Source organism: Diceros bicornis, chromosome 12 (assembly GCF_020826845.1).
Source record: "Diceros bicornis minor isolate mBicDic1 chromosome 12, mDicBic1.mat.cur, whole genome shotgun sequence".
Taxonomy (NCBI): domain Eukaryota; kingdom Metazoa; phylum Chordata; class Mammalia; order Perissodactyla; family Rhinocerotidae; genus Diceros; species Diceros bicornis.
Window position 1 is genome coordinate 48,971,832 of NC_080751.1, and position 17,581 is coordinate 48,989,412.

The window sequence follows — 17,581 nt, forward strand, 5'->3', positions numbered from 1 at the left end:
AATAAAAATAAAAACTCGATTGCTTGCTTTCTCCTCCACCAAAGGCTTGCGAACAAATTCACGATTATCTAATATATAAGAATAAGTGTAGAAGGTCTCAGGTGGTCCTTTTTTCTTTAAAGCAATATTGTTGTCACTGGAATTACAGTCAGCAGGGAGCAAGTGCTGATAGGGGGTAAAAGCATCATCCCATACTGGGTAATCGATGGGTATTAGGTCAAGTTATGGTCCTGCAGCGTTTTGCTGGCTGAAAGTGCTGTAGGTAAAAAAAACACAGGACAGCTTAGTTACAAATTGCACTTTACATAATATGTAGATAAAGAAAATCCTTACAAGGAGACTTTAAAGTTGCCTGGCTTTTCCTAATTTAGTACTCAAAGACACTTTGAGGCCATATTGACAATTGAAAAGATGGAATAGGAAGGAACCTAATGCCTGATTATAGTTTCATATTAAATTCTATTAAATTTAGTGAGCATCCCAGTTAAATCAGTATGATAATATTATAATGAATGGACAATTGGGATCACTTTCCATGGGTGCAAATCTGGAGGAAAAAACCAAAACAATTTATTTATACGAAGAAAAACAACTTCTTACCAGGCAGTTTCACTACCATATATGGGACTGCATTTAGCATTTCCTTCTAAAATCCCACCGTACTTGAGGAAGAAAAAGTCAGAAAAAGGACAAAGGTATTTCCTGGCATTAAATTTCCTTCTGTATTAATTTAGGTTTTCATAATTAATATAGGTGAAAAATGTTCCAATTTTAACCTTTAAAAAGTGCTCACCTAAAACTCTGTCATAGCTGTCTAGTTATGAAAAATATTTATTTTCAATGGCTATCAAAATAATTGACTCAAATTTGCATGTGAAGGAAATAATAGTAAAATGTATGAATTCTTGGCAGGCTTAATGTTTAAAGTAGTAATAGCTCTCTATGTACCAAAAAGAAAAAAAATCTTGCTATGAAGTTGAATATTTTTAATACAAATCATCAGAGCTACCATTGACTGAGGAAAGTCTACCATGTATCAGGTTTTTCCTCCATTTCATTTCACGTACATTGTTTAACTTAATTCCCACAAGCTTAGAAAGTACTATTATTCCCATTTTACAGAACAGGAAAGACAATATGAAGCTAAAAAAATATACTTGCTTTACAAAGCACTTTTTCAATAAGCATTTTCTGAGCACTTGTTTTATATACAGTACGCTATGTGGAGGTTGCTATGGATTAAATGACAAATAAGAAACAATGCTTTCTATTAAGGAGTGTGTCTGCAAAGCATGTATTGCTGGCAAGAATTTAACCTGGATGTCTATGACTTGACATCCTCGGTCTTTGTGCAACGTTACACCGTCCCCCTCCCTCTTCCTCCCCACCCACTCCACCAAAAAAATTAAAACACGAAGAGTTACATGGAATAATTGAAATCAGATTTAATTCTAAAGGGAATTTTTCCATTTTGCTATACCAGCATGTGAGATTCTTTGGTTTTAAGAGAATAAAAGGTCAGCAGCAAGGCCAATGAATTGAAAATCTTCTGTCTGATGAGACAAGCAGTATGCAATAGGACCTCTGATAGATAGGAACAAATAGAAGACTTTAGATCATTTGCTCTCTGAGCACACTTTCCAAAATATCTTTCCCATAAGTTCTTAACCTGGTGTTTGCAATTCAAAAGGCATCATGATCTTGTAGACCTTTTCCAATTACAGATCTCATTTTTAGTCCCTGAATCATAAAAACCTCCTTTTTATTTCCTGGCTGATTCTCCTCCATCGCCAAACTCCCTGTAAGGTGCTATGTCATCTGAAAGGCTATATTCTTTCTGAAGTGAATTTTCTTTGAGGTCTCTTGTTAATTTTCTTCCCTCAGCCCAAATTCCATTTATTAAAAGTGTTCCAACAGTGGAAATGCTTTTCTGAAAGATCTTGAAGAGGATAATTTTCATATAGATAAAATGGCTAAAGGAAAGAAAAATAGAAGCCTACTTCAGTTACCTTTCTGATTAGATTGGCATGGTCTACTTAGTTGCAATCTATTTAACTGCTTTCAAAGCTGTTATAAACCCGAACACCATAAAATGAAACTAAAATATACACAATTCTGTGACTTAAACTGTACTCTGCATCTAAAAATGTTTTCAATGTGGATTTTACCATGAGTGTGAAATCAAAGGTAATTAAAAAATGCAATAGCTTTCATTTATTGAAAACTTAGTCTGTGTCAGACAATGTTCTATTTTGTATATTAATTAACTTAATCTTTGAAAAATCCTAGCAGATAGATACTATTATTATTCCTATTTCCTAAGTGAGGAACATGAGATGAAAGGGAAGTAGATAACTTCCCAAATTCGCATAGAAAGTTATACAATTAATATTTAATCTACAGAAATATTCATTATGTGATGATAATGTTTCAATGCAAGATAATGTGGTTAGTTTTGTGACTTAGTATAAGACCATAAAAACTTAGTCTGCTGAGGTCATGTCTAGATGCCCATCTGCTTTGAATATTTGGGCTGAAATAACTGCCAACCTCTGATGCATTAGCCCACCAAGCTATCTGGTTTGCCAGTTTAGAAAATGCACTAATTTTAATTAACCTACTATTTCAGCCACTTATTTCTTAATTTATTCAGGCTATAAATATGATTTATTCTACAAGTTTGGTATTTTAGAAAGCGTTGCCTTGCATTATTAAATTGAATTGAATACTACTTAATCTGTCTCCTGCATTTTATGACTTTTAATTGCTCATTATTTTTTAAATTTTATTTCATCAAAAATAAAATCTTTCCTTTTGAACATATAAAATTAGCTCAGTACCTGTTCCCTCTGCATGCAAGTGCTTTTGATTTATGACCTGAGTTACCTAAATGGATCTGGATCACTTAATAAATTCCATCTTAAAAATTTAATCATGCTTTTAGATAATATTCTGAGATATAGGAATTTCCAGCAAATTTTATTCTTCAGATTTAGAAAACGTTGTGACAGCTCTCTTTGGAATGCTACCCTTATAAAAAGAGATAAGATTCTTATCCATGGCTTTTCTCTTCTATAGACTGTAGCTTTTAAAATAATGTGGAAGTTTACACTGGTGATTGCCTTAGTCAAACGGTGTGTTATTGGCATGACATATTTTTCAGGGGAGCCATTCAATTTATTTTTGGTTTAAAAAAATATTAAAGGAGGAGCTGGTCCTGTGGCATAGTGATTAAGTTCTGCACATTCTGCTTCAGCAGCCGGGGTTCGCGGGTTCAGATCCTAGGCTGGACCTACACCATTTGTCAGCCATGCTGTGGCGGCAACTCACATATAAAATAGAGGAAGACTGGCATAGATGTTAGCTCAGGGCTAATCTTCCTCATGCAAAAAACAAGGAAGATTGGCAACAGATGTTAGCTCAGGGCCAATATTCCTCAGGAAAAAGAAAAAATTAAAGGAAATCATTGATGCCATTAAAACCATGCCAATCCATTTATTTTCGAATAGCTGCATTGTGATTTGGGACAGTTCTGTGTGCTCATAGTAGAAAGTTTCCATTCATTTCTCTCTATCTATACCAACATGCCATTTACACACACACATACACAAATACACAGATGCACAAACACATACAAATACAACTTTGTATACATATTCAGTGGTAGCTCTTTCCCACTTTATGTATGCGTGTGTGCATATAAGCATATATTCGTATAGGTAAACAACTAAACCTAAATTCAGTAGAACCATAAATATACGTTAAATGGTAGGTTAAAGAATCTTGCATTTTAAATATCATAAACCACATCCAATCATATATTTGGTTAAGCATCTAACATCCCATGCTTCATCTCTCCCCTTTCTCCTGTTCTACAAAGCCTTTGGTGCTGGTCTTACACTCACATTTCCTCTGAAGCCATTGGTTGTAAAGTCACATTTCAATTCCACGAGCACAAGGAATGAGAGAAAAAGTAGAGCCTGTAAAACTGCAATGATTGTAATTTTATAATTTTGGCTTCCCTGAATCTGTCTCTAGGAACCATAATTAATGCAATACATCCATTAGCTTTTCTCAGAGGTAAAAAGAAGGATCTAACTGAAACCTTGTAAAGCAGTTTCTCAAGTGAAATGGAAAGGATCTTGGCTTTCATCTTCCAGCCCCACCTTTACACAGTCACAGATTACTAATGTTTCATAAAAACATTGTAAACCTTCATGCTAATATCACTACAACTGATGAATTTGGGTCAATAATGCTGGTTGAACCTTTAGTTGGTAATGTTTAATAGAATTTATTTTCTGGAATGAGAAGCTATGGATTCTGAAAATGATCTTGTAATTAGTAATAGTCATTTTATGATTCTTAAGAACTTCTAGACCAGCATATGTAAATTTAAGACAAAATAAATACTCCATATTCTAGTAAGCAACAAAATGATTCATAAAAAGATGCTACTGACAGCCCAGATAAAATAAGCTAACTTATTCTTCCCCCACACTTAGTGTGTTTGACATCACTCTCTGAACACTGTGAACAAGGCAGGTAGGAGTCTCAGTTTTAATTATGAAAGATAGGACCTATTTTTTTTTAACTTCCCCCCTCAGTCCTCCTCCACTTCCTTCTCCTCCTCCTCTCCTTTTTCCTCTTCCTTCTTCTGCTGCTGCTGCAAAATAGGATAACCTGAATTCTGAGTTCTGCTTACATTGTCTTTTTGAAGAATCTTTACTTGTTGTTAATTGATATTTTTGTACTGATTTAAATCTCTCATACCCAGTAAGTGCTATCATCAAAGGAATTACATGCAGTTACTCTAGGATTCATTCACTTAACAAGATGCTTACTGAACATCTACTATATGCCAAATGCTATTTGCTTGATGATCAGGTCTCAGTGTATGAGACAGACCTAGCCTTTCTCTTCATGGAGCTTATCTTCAAAGTCATTCCATTTATTGTCTAATATCCACATGACTTCTTCTTTGACCTGTGGGTTATTTCAGAGCATATTTCCAAATACATGGGAATTTTCTAGTCATTTTTTGTTATTGATTTTTAGCTTAATTTTCATTGTGGTCAGAAGATCTACCCTTTCTGATTTTAATGTTTTGAAGGTTGATGAGCTTTACCCATAATATGATCAACTTTGGTAATATTCCATGTGCACTTGAAAAGAATATTTATTATGCAATTGTATTGAGCGGTGTTTTATGTATTTCTATAAGGTCAATTTTATTAATATTGTTTTTCAAATTTTCTATATATTTTACTATTTTTAGTTTCTTCTACTTATTTGATTAGTTACTGAGGGAAGCATATTAATTCCTCTACCCCGATAATTGGGAATTTCTTCTTGTGATTCTTTTTCTTCTTTATTTGAGACTCTATTAGGTCTCTAAAAATTTAGAATTGTAATCCCCTAGTGAATTTAACCCTTTATTATTATTAAAACATCCCTCTTTATTAATACTAATGTCTTTTGAATAGTCTACTTAACCTGATATAATTATATTAATGTAGCTAAACCAGTTTTCTTTTGGTTAGGGGTACATATTAACTTTTTGTGTTGTGTAACTTTCTTGTATCCTTCTATTTTAAGTGAATGTCTTATATGCGTAATATAGTTGGATTGTATTTAAATTTAAACCCCTCTTATCTTTAATTGATTAGTCCATTTGCATTTGGTGCAACCACCATTTTATTGGGTTTAAATCTACCATTTTATAATTTGCTGTCTTATCTGAGTTACATTTCTTTTCCTCTCTTTTCTTGCCTTCTTTTATGTTGATTAAATTTCATTACCCTATTTTTCCTTTCTTTGCTTGATAGTTATTCATTTTCTTTACTGTTATTTTATGGTTATCCTAGAAATTACATTATAAAATTGACTTATATAAATTCATACTTTAATTGTTTGGTGATTATGATGTGATTTTTTGAAGCACGTAACATCCGAATAAAATAGTTTGTTATTTATATATAGGCATTTTACTATGTTAGCTATATTTTCGGAAATGGTTAGGAGTTTCATGCTGATGTGTAACAGCTATCATTTTAGTGTAAAATCTTTGAGTGTTGGGAATGGAGTATTAAATTGAAGCATTAAATACCTCTATTTGAGAATAAATTAACAATACATAAACTGTCGTGAAAGCCAAGATTAGATCTACTTTTTATTTGTCTCTTAGCAGGGCACTGTGCGCTCTGTTTAATAACTGTCAAATATCCAAAACATGACCTTAATTTTCATTTTTCATGTGAGTGTTCAGTATCCTCTCAACAGTTTCAAGGTAAATAAGAAGACACAATCTTAACGAGATCTAAAAATCAATAAAATGATTATAATTTTGAAGATTATAATGGAAAATATTCTTATCTGGTCATAAAAAATAATTTTTAAAAGTATTCTCAGTTTAAAAAAAAATGAAACAACTTTGTTAAGAATTTGGTTATTAACCCATAGTTTTCAACTAGGCTGATAATAAGAAACTCCCAGAAATATCACCAGGTACTCTGGTATACAGTTGAGGATACATTTTTTAATTTCCCCCAAGAGATAATCTTAATATATTACTTGTGGAGAAAGGCAACAGTATCGTGTAGCGGAGGCTGCTGTCGCCCAGCCTGTGTCCTCTCTACCTCATCATTTTGTTTCATTTCTGCAGATTTCCAAAGAGTAGCATCTGAATCTCTTTGTCTGAAGGTGAGTTTCTGATTGTTGAAGCTTAAATTGCCTTTGTGCATTGCAGACTTGGTGTCACAGAGAAGTAATGGCTCACCGAAACAGCCCACTACCAATAATTGATCTGAGTTGGTATACAAATCCCCCAACTCCCTTGCCCATCAGGGGCAATGACTTTGAGATTTCCCCCAGGTAGTGTAAGCTTCAGTTGCCCACAAAGATAACTTCATTGGTTCATTCTCCAACCTGTCTCAATAACCACTTCATTACCTGTATTTCCTGAAATACCTTACAAATAAACTACCAACACTTGAATCATTTTCTAGGTTTCAGCTTCAAGAGGAACCCAGATTAAGACAACTGGTAGTAGAAGTGGTTTTAGAAAGCAGATCCTAGGGATAAATTTCTGAAATTGGATTACTCACTGGCCAGATGCTTCTAAGACCCCTTTACTGGTAGTAAGTAGGGCAATGATAACCCCGAATTGGTGAATTAGGATACAAATGGAATGCAATGCACTGGCTTGTAGAATATTTCTAGACATATGGGGACAATAATTATTATAGGAGCTGTGGAATTTTTTGGTCATTAAGTAATTAAACAACAACTTTGAAGGTCAAGTCAACCCATGACATTATCAAAACAAGGTATGACTAGGCAAGCCACAAGGCTATAGCAATTTTAAAGAGACTCTCATCTCCTGCAACAAGAGTGTACACTGTGTTGAAAATCAGGCTCAGTATTTGAGTGTGAAAAAAATGAAATTATAAAGAAGGCTAAATTCACATCATGGCAAGTCTTCTGTACTCGAGTCAAAGCCCTGATAAAGAAAGAATGGGACTTTAAGTTCTTAGATGAGATATCTAGGTAGAATGTTTGAAAATCTTGAACTCTGAGATTTTCCAGAACCCTCTGGGCTAGTAGAAGTGGAACATTCATCTTATCAGATAATAACAGTATCTCTTTTTCTGGAGACCATGCAAAGACTTCACCTGAGGCAGATGTCTTGTACAATCACGTTTTATTTTTCTCCTTCAGAGCTGCTCCAAATTTCCCTCCTTGCTTCTACCCCAGTAGCTATGATTATGAGTTAGCATGACCCAACTGGAGAGGGACTATTCCTGTCATATCAGTTATCTATTGCTGCATAACAAATGACTATGAAGTTAGCAGCTTAAAACAACAGAAATGTATCATAGTTTCTGTGAGTCAGTCTAGACATAGCTTAGCTGGATCATCTTTAGTTACTCACACAGCTGCTATCAAAGTGGCAGCCAGGGCTTCAGTCTCATCTGAGGCTTAACTGGGGAAGAAAGTTCTTTGTCGTTTTGGGCATCATTCAGATCCTATAGGCTGTTGGACCATGATTTCCTAAGGATATTGCCTGACTTATACAGTCACAGCAAAAAGTGCGTGCATGTACAAAGACACACACACACACACACACACACACACACAATACAAAAACCTTAAAAATAGGTAATCGAAAGGCTGATGCCAGCTACCACAATGCAAAATCATAACCATACACCAATTTCCAGGAAACCTATTCCAAAAGAGGTTGCATCCTCTTGAGGAATACTCAGGGAAATAAAGCAAGTATATACAACACCAAATCCTATAATCTTTCCTCAAAGGGATCTAGAGAAATTTCCAAGGGCCTACTTCTATACTTTGAAACCTGTTCAATACAGAGTTTGGGCTAACAATATGCTAGGGAACCCAAAATGTCACTGTAGACTCCCAGTTAGAATGCAAGTGTATGGAGGCCAGGTAATACATGGACTACTGGCCTTCAGTCATCTCATTGTGGATCCAATGATTCCACAGAGTCCTCATCTCTGTCCCCAGGGATATTTCTCAGTCCATTAATGCATAATTAGGATGCACATACTTAATTGTTAGAGCTCTTTTACTTGCACATTGACCTGTGGAGGAGGACGATAAAGGTAGGAAAATTCAAGTAAAAGCCCCGAAACTTTCTTCTTCCAAGCAGGCTAGTAAATTAATAAAAATACTGCATCTTAGGTAGCAGAGCAGAATGGTAGAGGCCTAAAGGATGCAATGATGGTGGTTTTTATTTTAACCCTATTTAGTTGACCTGCCCTCTCCAAAAAAAAATAGGTGGAGCATGGCAAATGATAGCAAGTAGCATACACTTAACCAGGTATTATTTCCAATTGCAGCTGCTGTGCCAGATGTGTAACTTTACTAGAACAGATCAATACAGCCTTGGGCATTTGATATACAGTTATCGATCTGGCATTTGTGCTTTTTTTCTCCAATACTAATCAGAAAAGAGAATTAGAAGCAGTTTACATTCACCTGGAATAGATGGTACTATACGCTCACAGTCTTGCCCTAAAACAACATTAACTCTACTGATTTTAGCCAAATATAGTCAGAAGGAACCCAGGTCATTTGACCATTATATAGAATCTATAGCTGGTTCTCATGTCACATATTAATCAGACCTAGTGAGTAGGAAGTGCCAAGTACTTTAGATGTCATATGCTCCGGGGAGGGGGGAGAAAAACCCATAATGTGAAACCTAGATTTATGGACTTTTCAAATGAGGGAAATTTTTAGAAATTTAGTGAACCGCAGCATATCAGGGCATTTCTATCAAACTGAAGAACAAGTTATTGTACCTTGAACCTCTTATCGTTATCAAATAGTCACTCCACTTGGTAGGCCCATTTAGATTTTGAAGATAGCACATAAAGACTTCGTTACACTGGTGTCATCCATTTATTGAGTGGCTCAGAAATCTGTCAGTTTTGAGTGGGCCCATACAAGCATCCCTGCAACTTTGTCTACATGGCCAGGTGGATTGCACGGTGCTGGAGGTGTCTGTCTTAGAAAAGGGTATCATATAAACTCTCTAGCACAGAAGAAGTTTGAAGCAAAGAACTATTAAACATTAGAAAAGCAGCTTCTGGCATTTACTGGGCCCTAATAGAGACCAAGAACCTAGTGTCTCTCTTGTACAAGCCAGAACTACAACTGGTACTATTCATTGTGAGCTGGGAATTATTGACCTAACAAGTAATAAAGTTGTATAGACACAACAGAAATTCATCACATGATAAAAACAACATATTCAAGATTAGGCTTGAAGCAAGTCAGAGACCACAAGTAATTTACAAGAGAGCTGGCCCAGACTCCAAGTTACCTAATTCTTCTGTTCCAACATCTCTCCCTTCAGCTCACGTTTATATCCTGATGTGGAATTCCCCATTCCCAGCTTGTGGACATAAACAATTTCTAGATTCATGAAGAGGTTAGTTGTTGTGAGCCAATACATTGATGTTAGCCAAAAATAGACTGTCACAAGGGTGGCCTCAAAAGACAGTATTGAAGGGAAGTCTTCCTAATGGGCAGAGCATTGAGCAATGCTCAGGTCATCAATCTGATGTAGAAGAAAATGCCTGAACTAAGGAGATTAATAAATTCCTGGGCAGAGGCAAATGACATAGTTTGTTGGTCAAGAACCTGTAAAAGAGCAAGATTGGAAGACAGAGATTTGAAGAAAAGCATGTAGATTGTTCTACGAGAAAGTGAACAAAATGTGAAGATCTTTGTATCTCACGGCAGTGCCCACCAAGAACATCCATCACAGAGAAAGCATTGACAACTAGGCAGACAGAAAGACTCATACAGTGGCGGTTAGCCACTGTCAGATTCAGTTACCCCAGTGCTTGCACAATAATCCCATGAACAGAGTTCCCCAAGTGGGAGAGAGGGAGGCTATTCATCGGACTTTCACCATGGGCTCCTTCCTCACTAAGACTAACCTAACTACTGCGGCCACTGAATGTATGACTTAGTAGCAGCTTAGACTAATGCTGACCCCTTGATATTATGCTGGTTATGAATTGTCTCTAAGCTCTTAGTTCCCCCTTCTTTGCTCTACTGTGATACTGGAACTTAACCCTTTGCCAGCTGGTACAATGTTAAGTTTTGTCAATAGACGCTGCTGGAAGATTGCTGCAAGGTCATAGGAGGAAGGGGCTTCTCTCCATGGTACTGGTGTACTTTTATTCTCCTCTGAGTGGCTGCCAGGAGATGAGTGTGCCAGAGGTCTTGTGGCAAACACACAGATAGTTTCTTGGCCACCCTACCGGCCTATCCTACCCAACAGTTCAAGTCCGTACTCTCTGGCAAATTTCTTCTCTGCTCTTCAGCATATTTGTATGGTAGCCACACTTTCTCTAAGGAGCTCTGAATCTTAGCCTGGAGGATTGTGTCTCTTCCAAGTTCTTAGTTCCTTCTTTGTTCACTTTCTCAGCCCTACATGTAGTAGCAAATCAGTTTTTACTCTTTTTAGTAGTTAACAATACTTTACACTAAAATTTCCTTATTTAAATTACTGTCATGATTTCTGTGTCCTAAATGGATCCTGATTGATACATCTACCATCCTTCAAAGAAACTGACCAGCTACTTTTTGTCTAGTTGACTGCCTTCCATGGCGGAAGAACAGTGATTCATCCTTACTGGGATTCTGACATTTTCCAGGTTTAGGTTTGTGTTTCCTCTTTTCAGTGTCTTGGATCACTTCCCTATCAGAAGATTTCACAGGATAAGTTAAAGAGGTAAGGAACACAATTCAAGATTATTGCAATAGATAAGAGAGACTGACCTCAACTCCACTGAAACAAAAAGCAGGAGAGTTTTTAAGTGTTGTGATGAGCTAGTAGAAAAACATTGCAGGATCTTATGGCGGAGGCTGGTCAATGTGATCAGGCCATCTGTGTTTGCTAATTGGTGTTTATCTTAGGGAAGTTAAGTTCCCACCTTCCCACAGAGACTGGGAGATAGAGGTACTATCTTCCTTGATGATTATGTTTCAAAGGGATGGCTCCCAGGGCCTTGAGAAAGATAGTCTTAGGTTGTAAAACTGGCCAGAAGCTAGAGAAGATTTACATCTCAAAGAGGCAGAGAAAGAATTTACAATTACAAATTTTCTGAAGATAAGTGCTCTAAGAAAAGGGAGGTCAGGGGCCCATAGTCAGGAAGAAACCTGTCAAAAGCTTAGTCAAGCTAAAGAGAAGTGTTAAGGCTGTCTTGGTCAGAGCTCATAGAGTGACTAATTTTATTGCCAGTGGATCCTATATAATATCACCTTGGATCAAAAAGCAGAAAATGAGATGAACAATGGACATATGAGCATGGGATCCTCCAGACCCAAATGTACCTCATCACTTAGAAGTTGCCAGCCTAATACAGTGTTAATATAGACTCTTAAATACATAGCTGGGATACCAGCCTGGGGATGACGCCATTCATGGTTGAGTGTTATTGTTCAAGGTGTGGAATATAGTGGAACCACTGGACATTATATGATATTATAGCTCTCATAGAATAAATAAATCTAAGAAACAGGATGGAAATGGTGGTTCTTATCACCACACTTCCAGGTGCTCACATAGGGAATTTGTATTTCTTGTGCCTAGAACTTTAAGCTCTGCTGGACTAGAGGTCCTTGTTCCCAAGGCAGACTCATAATAGGTAATACAATAGAAGTTCCAGAAAACCAAAGTGCAAGATTGCTACCTGATCATTTTGGACTTCTGATTGAAGATCAGAAAGCAAAACAAACATACAAACAAAATGTTACTATGCTAGCAGGAATAATAGAATCTGATTATCATGAGGAGATAGGATTGCTGCTACCTGATGGAGGTGGGGAGAATTATGTCTAGAATTCAAGATACTCCCCTGAGAGTCTCCTAGTGCTTCCATGATGAGAGATATTCATTAGTGGGTAGTTATAGCAAGTATGGCTTTAAAGGGCATGTTATCCAGGGACACAGGTCCCTGAGAGATGAAGGTCTATGTTTACCTATTGGGCAAGCAACCTAGACCAGTGAAAAGGCTGGCTGAGAGTGACGGAATGTAAAATAATAGTTGAGGGGGTAGCTTTTTCCACTTCTCCTTCTATTCTATTTTTTCAGTGAAACTGTGACTGGTCACCACATGAAAAAGCAGTGGTGATATTGAGATATTGAATGAATGTAACATAGGACGTGGGGTGATCTGGCCAGGGTAACGAGGAAACTGCTGCAGATGCTCTTGGTGCCCCACCCATGTCTCTTCAAGCCTTATCATTTAAGTGCATACTAATCAATTTCCAACTGCCATCATTAGTCTCTTTTTGCCCAAGAACTTATCTGGAACCTGTTCTGCCCATGCACGCAGTAGGCAGGAAGGGAGAGAAAAATAACACTTCCAGGATCAGTCCTCAACCATTGACTCTGAGAGTTAATTTTAAAATACCCTAGCTCCCACGGTCCTAAAAGGAAACATCTCTGAGCCCCATAATCTACGTTTCCCAGACTTCTAGTTGTCTACGGTGGCAACTTGCTACATTGAATCCTTGTCTCAAGGTCTGCCCCTGGGAAAATCTAAATTAAAACAGACAGGCTTTGAGATCAAACTGACTAGGGTTCTAAATTTCATTTGGAAACATCTCTTTGTAATATTTTCCCCTCTTCTCTTCCTTCTTCTCGTTTTTCCCCTCCTTCCTTTTGCAACACCAAATTTATGTTAAAATATAATTCATTTTTGCAACTTCATAATGATAAACTCTTAATAACATTAGCTAGAGAATTTTTCAGGTATTAGTTAGCATCTAATATCCTCAGTTTTATCATCTGTAAAGTGGTTTAGTAGTATTCATTTTGTACAATATTTATCAGTAATACATAAATAAAATATCTAGTTCTTTATCTGACATATAGTAGACTCTCCCTTTAAAGAGTCAGCATTTATTTAAAGATAGGTATCTTGCTTTAATAAATAGAAGTCTAAAGAAAGGTATTTTGTACTTATACCTGAAAAATAGACACAGTTAACATTAATTGTGTCATTTTACATAATTTACACAGTATATGCAAAAAGCAGTTGGTATTAGAATATATTCATTAAAAGACATGTATTTGGATGTTCATAGCAGTGTTATTTATCATAGCACCAAACTGAAACTACCCAAACAGTCATTAAGAGTAGAGTGGGTAAATTTATAGAATAGTTATCTAATGGAATACTATGCAGCAATAAAAATTAACAATGTACAACTATTAGCAACAGTATGGATTCTTCCCACAACCATAACGTTGAGCGAAAGAAGCCAGTCTCAGAAAGTTAGATATTGTCTGTTTTATTCCATTAATGTAAAATGTAAAAATAGGCAAAATAATCTATGTTGTCAGTAGTCAGGAGAGTAATTACTTTGGGAGGCAAGTAGAAATAGGAAAAGGGCATAAATGAGGTCTTTTGGTGTGTTGACAATTTCTGTGTTTTGATCTGGGTATCGGTTGCACAGAGACGCTCGGTTTGTGAACATTTAATGAGACTTACACTTATGATATGCATACTTATGTATGTGTGTGTGTGTGTGTACATGTTAATAAAAAGTTAAGAAAAACTAGATAAAGTTAAAATCAGAAATATTGTTCTAGAAGTTATCTGGCACAACCAGGTTTTACAAACAGTAGAGTACATTGTTTAAATACATTGAAATATTTCCTTTGACATTCATCACGATTTCAACTGAAATACTTTATTAGTACCAGGTAATTGTTTTATATTGTATCATTATTTCTTGGGTAGTTCTGCAGTATTTGAAACTCCAACATCCATACAATATACATCAGAATACTTTTTTAACTCAGTTGAAATTCATGACAGGTTTGACAGATTCTGATCCAAAACGTTAAATGTATCCTTCAAACTAATTTCCATGATATTATTTTGAAATGCTTTAAAATTGGCTTTCAACTTTTTAATTTCATTACATAAATCATCACAGACAGATAATATTTCTGGGATACTTACATTCTCATTATATTCTCTTTCTCCTTCTTCTTTTGACTTTTTTTCTTAGTGTTCAGGAAAAAATTTTCTTATTATTATACCTTCACATCAGATGATAAACTTTATTTTATTTAATCTTCTGCCTGATTAAGAGATTTGAGTGGATTTAATAATGAAGGGGAGGTGGAAGTAATAAAAGGTGACTTTTTCCACGTTAATATTAAGGTCATGTTCATATTATGAATCTTGGTTTACCAAAGTTTACTTTGTTTACCAAAAACATAAAATATGTTTATAAAATCTATTTTGATTAATTGATCTGCACATTCAGCATTTATAGAGAAACTACTTTATTACAACTGAATAATTGGATCCTGCTCTCAAAGAGCTCCTTGTCTCACGGCACTGAGATAAAGCAAAAATTATACTATGTCTCCATTGTCTTACTAAAGGTGCTAACTAGAGGTCTTAAGAGTTTCTAGGCAAGCTACATTAAGCCTTTCTGGTTAGTACGTAACAGTTATTTTATCAGATTTTATTTAGATATTTTAGCCAAATTAGTGATTGTGTCATTTTCTACTCTGTCATTCATTCATTCATTCATCTATTCATACATTCATTTTTTAGGTTTTCTTCTCCATCCAAGGTCAGCTCCTAAAGCATTTTGCTTCCACCTGCAGAAGGCCACAGATAAATTTATGCTGCTTTCTTCACCTGATAAATCTGCCAGCACAAGACCCAAGACTTATCTCTTCCTTTAGTTCCTCAAAGATTTGATCTACTTGGGGTTTTAAGTGACATGCCAGGCACTGGACAAAGATCAAGGGAAAACAAATAAGAAAACACTTTCTAAACAAAGTGATAGGAGCTAAAACTGAGCCGTGTACAGAGGCTTTTCAAGGGATGAGTAAGTGCTGGCTGGCAGAGTAGAGGATGGTGGTGTCCGGGAGAGATTTCTGGGAAATTTTCACGAAAGTGATAAACTTGTTGGAACAGGGCTCCCTCCCCAAGTGGTAATGACCTCTCCGGGAATAGCCAATGTAATAAGAGATGCATAGTGTGAACTTTATATGCCACTTGGGCATTTAAGCCCAAAGGGATAGATTATGCTTTGCTTCAGAGACTGCCTGCAATACTTTACAACCCATTAAATCAATTTGTCACCCTGGGAACCCAGCCACCAAGTTGTTAGAAAGCACAAACTGTGTGTGGAGAAGCCAGCAATAAACATTCTGGTCAACAGCTTCAACTAAGATCTCAAGTACCAAGCGGTATTACCCACCAGATAGGCGAGCAAGGAAGTCTTCAGATCATTCCAGAACCCAGACTTCTAGCTGCCCCAGTTGACACCTAGTGGAATAAGGATGAGCTATCCCTACTGAACCCTGGAACCCTGCCCAAGCTACAGATTGATGAGTACAATAGATGTTTTTGTTGCATTAAGCCACTAAATTTGGGGATGATATTTTTTAATCTGGCTGTAATAACTAGAATGATCAATATGATTATGGGAGGCAAGGAAACTCTGAAATGAAACTCGAAAATATCTCTTGAGGGGCTGTCCTGGTGGTATAGTGGTTAAGTTAGCATGCTCAGCTTCGGCAGTCTGGGGTTCTCAGGCTCAGATTCCGGGCGCAGACCTACGCATCGCTTATCAAGCCACGCTGTGGCAGGTGTCCCACATGTAAAATAGAGGAAGATGGGCACAGGTGTTAGTCAGGGACAGCCTTTCTCAGGAAAAAGAGGAGGATTGGCAACGGAGGTTAGCTCAGGGCTAACCTTCCTCACCAAAATAAAATATATATATATATCTTGAAAGAGTTTGCAGATTAGTAAAGCAGCATAAGATAAGCACATGAATCTCTATAGTATAATGCAAAATACTTTTACAAAATGTGTAATCTTAAAGGTACAATGATCATGAAGGTCATTAGGCTGAGACAGGACATTTACCACTATTGGAGTCAGGAAATATTTCATGGAAGAGGTAGCATTTCAGATGTGCTTTGCACCACTTATTTCCAGGAAAATTATGTGTTTTTATTCTTATATAAAATTTGTGTTTTGATGATTTAATTTCTTTAGGACAATAGCATAAGTCTGACAAATGTAGCTTTAAAAAAATTTCTTTCTCATTCTTAGTCAGTACTCTGTCCATATATGCAGACTAAAAATAAGTGTGGAATGAGAGTCCCTCCATATGAGTTCTATAATAAAATCTGTAGCGAATGCAAAGAGATAAATAAGATGTATTTGCTTCTCCTCTTTCTCTAGGGCTTAGGAGACATTTGGGGCACCTGAAAGTGCATATGCAATTAGATTGAAGTCGTGTTAAAACAATTAGCTGCCCAGTTGTGTATTTATTACAAACACCAAGATAACTTAAATAACACTGCAGGTGTAACTTGAAGATTTAACCCACAGGTACAAAATATCCTCTATCAGAGCGATTTGTGAGCCGAGTAGTTAAGGAAGGGTAGAAGTCAAAGCCTCTGCGAATTAGAAATATAGATTTTATTCTTCTCTTTTCAATCTTCCAGTTAAGTGCTTCTCAATTGCTAGCGAATGTCCCAGTGTGAACACCTCTAGGAGAATTACCTTCTGACTACCAAACCAGAGTCATTATTTTGAATAGACTTACATTGCTGTGATGTTTTAATTCACATCTAGAATTTCCCAAGCAGTGAAGTGGCCTCAAGGCTGCCAGAACACAAACTGTAAGAGATTCAGAATTTAGGTATTTCTCAAAAAACATCACAAACCCAAACCTGAGGTCTATACAGACTCTGTAATGCCTTTTTAGGCCAAATTTATTCTAAAGAATTTTTGCAGGATCAATCCTTATCAGATGATTGTTAATTTTTCAACATTGAATAAAAACAGAATTGAAATATCTAAAGAATAATCTTAAATACTCGAATATTCAGGTATAACTAAGCTATGACTCTTAAGTTTCTTATTTAGTGTTTCTTCCCCCCACCTCGTTCTAATAACAAAACACTAAGAAATCCATTGACCCAATTTGTTCTATCATGATAATTTCTTGACACTTCAGCACTTAAATTGGCTCAACTACGCTA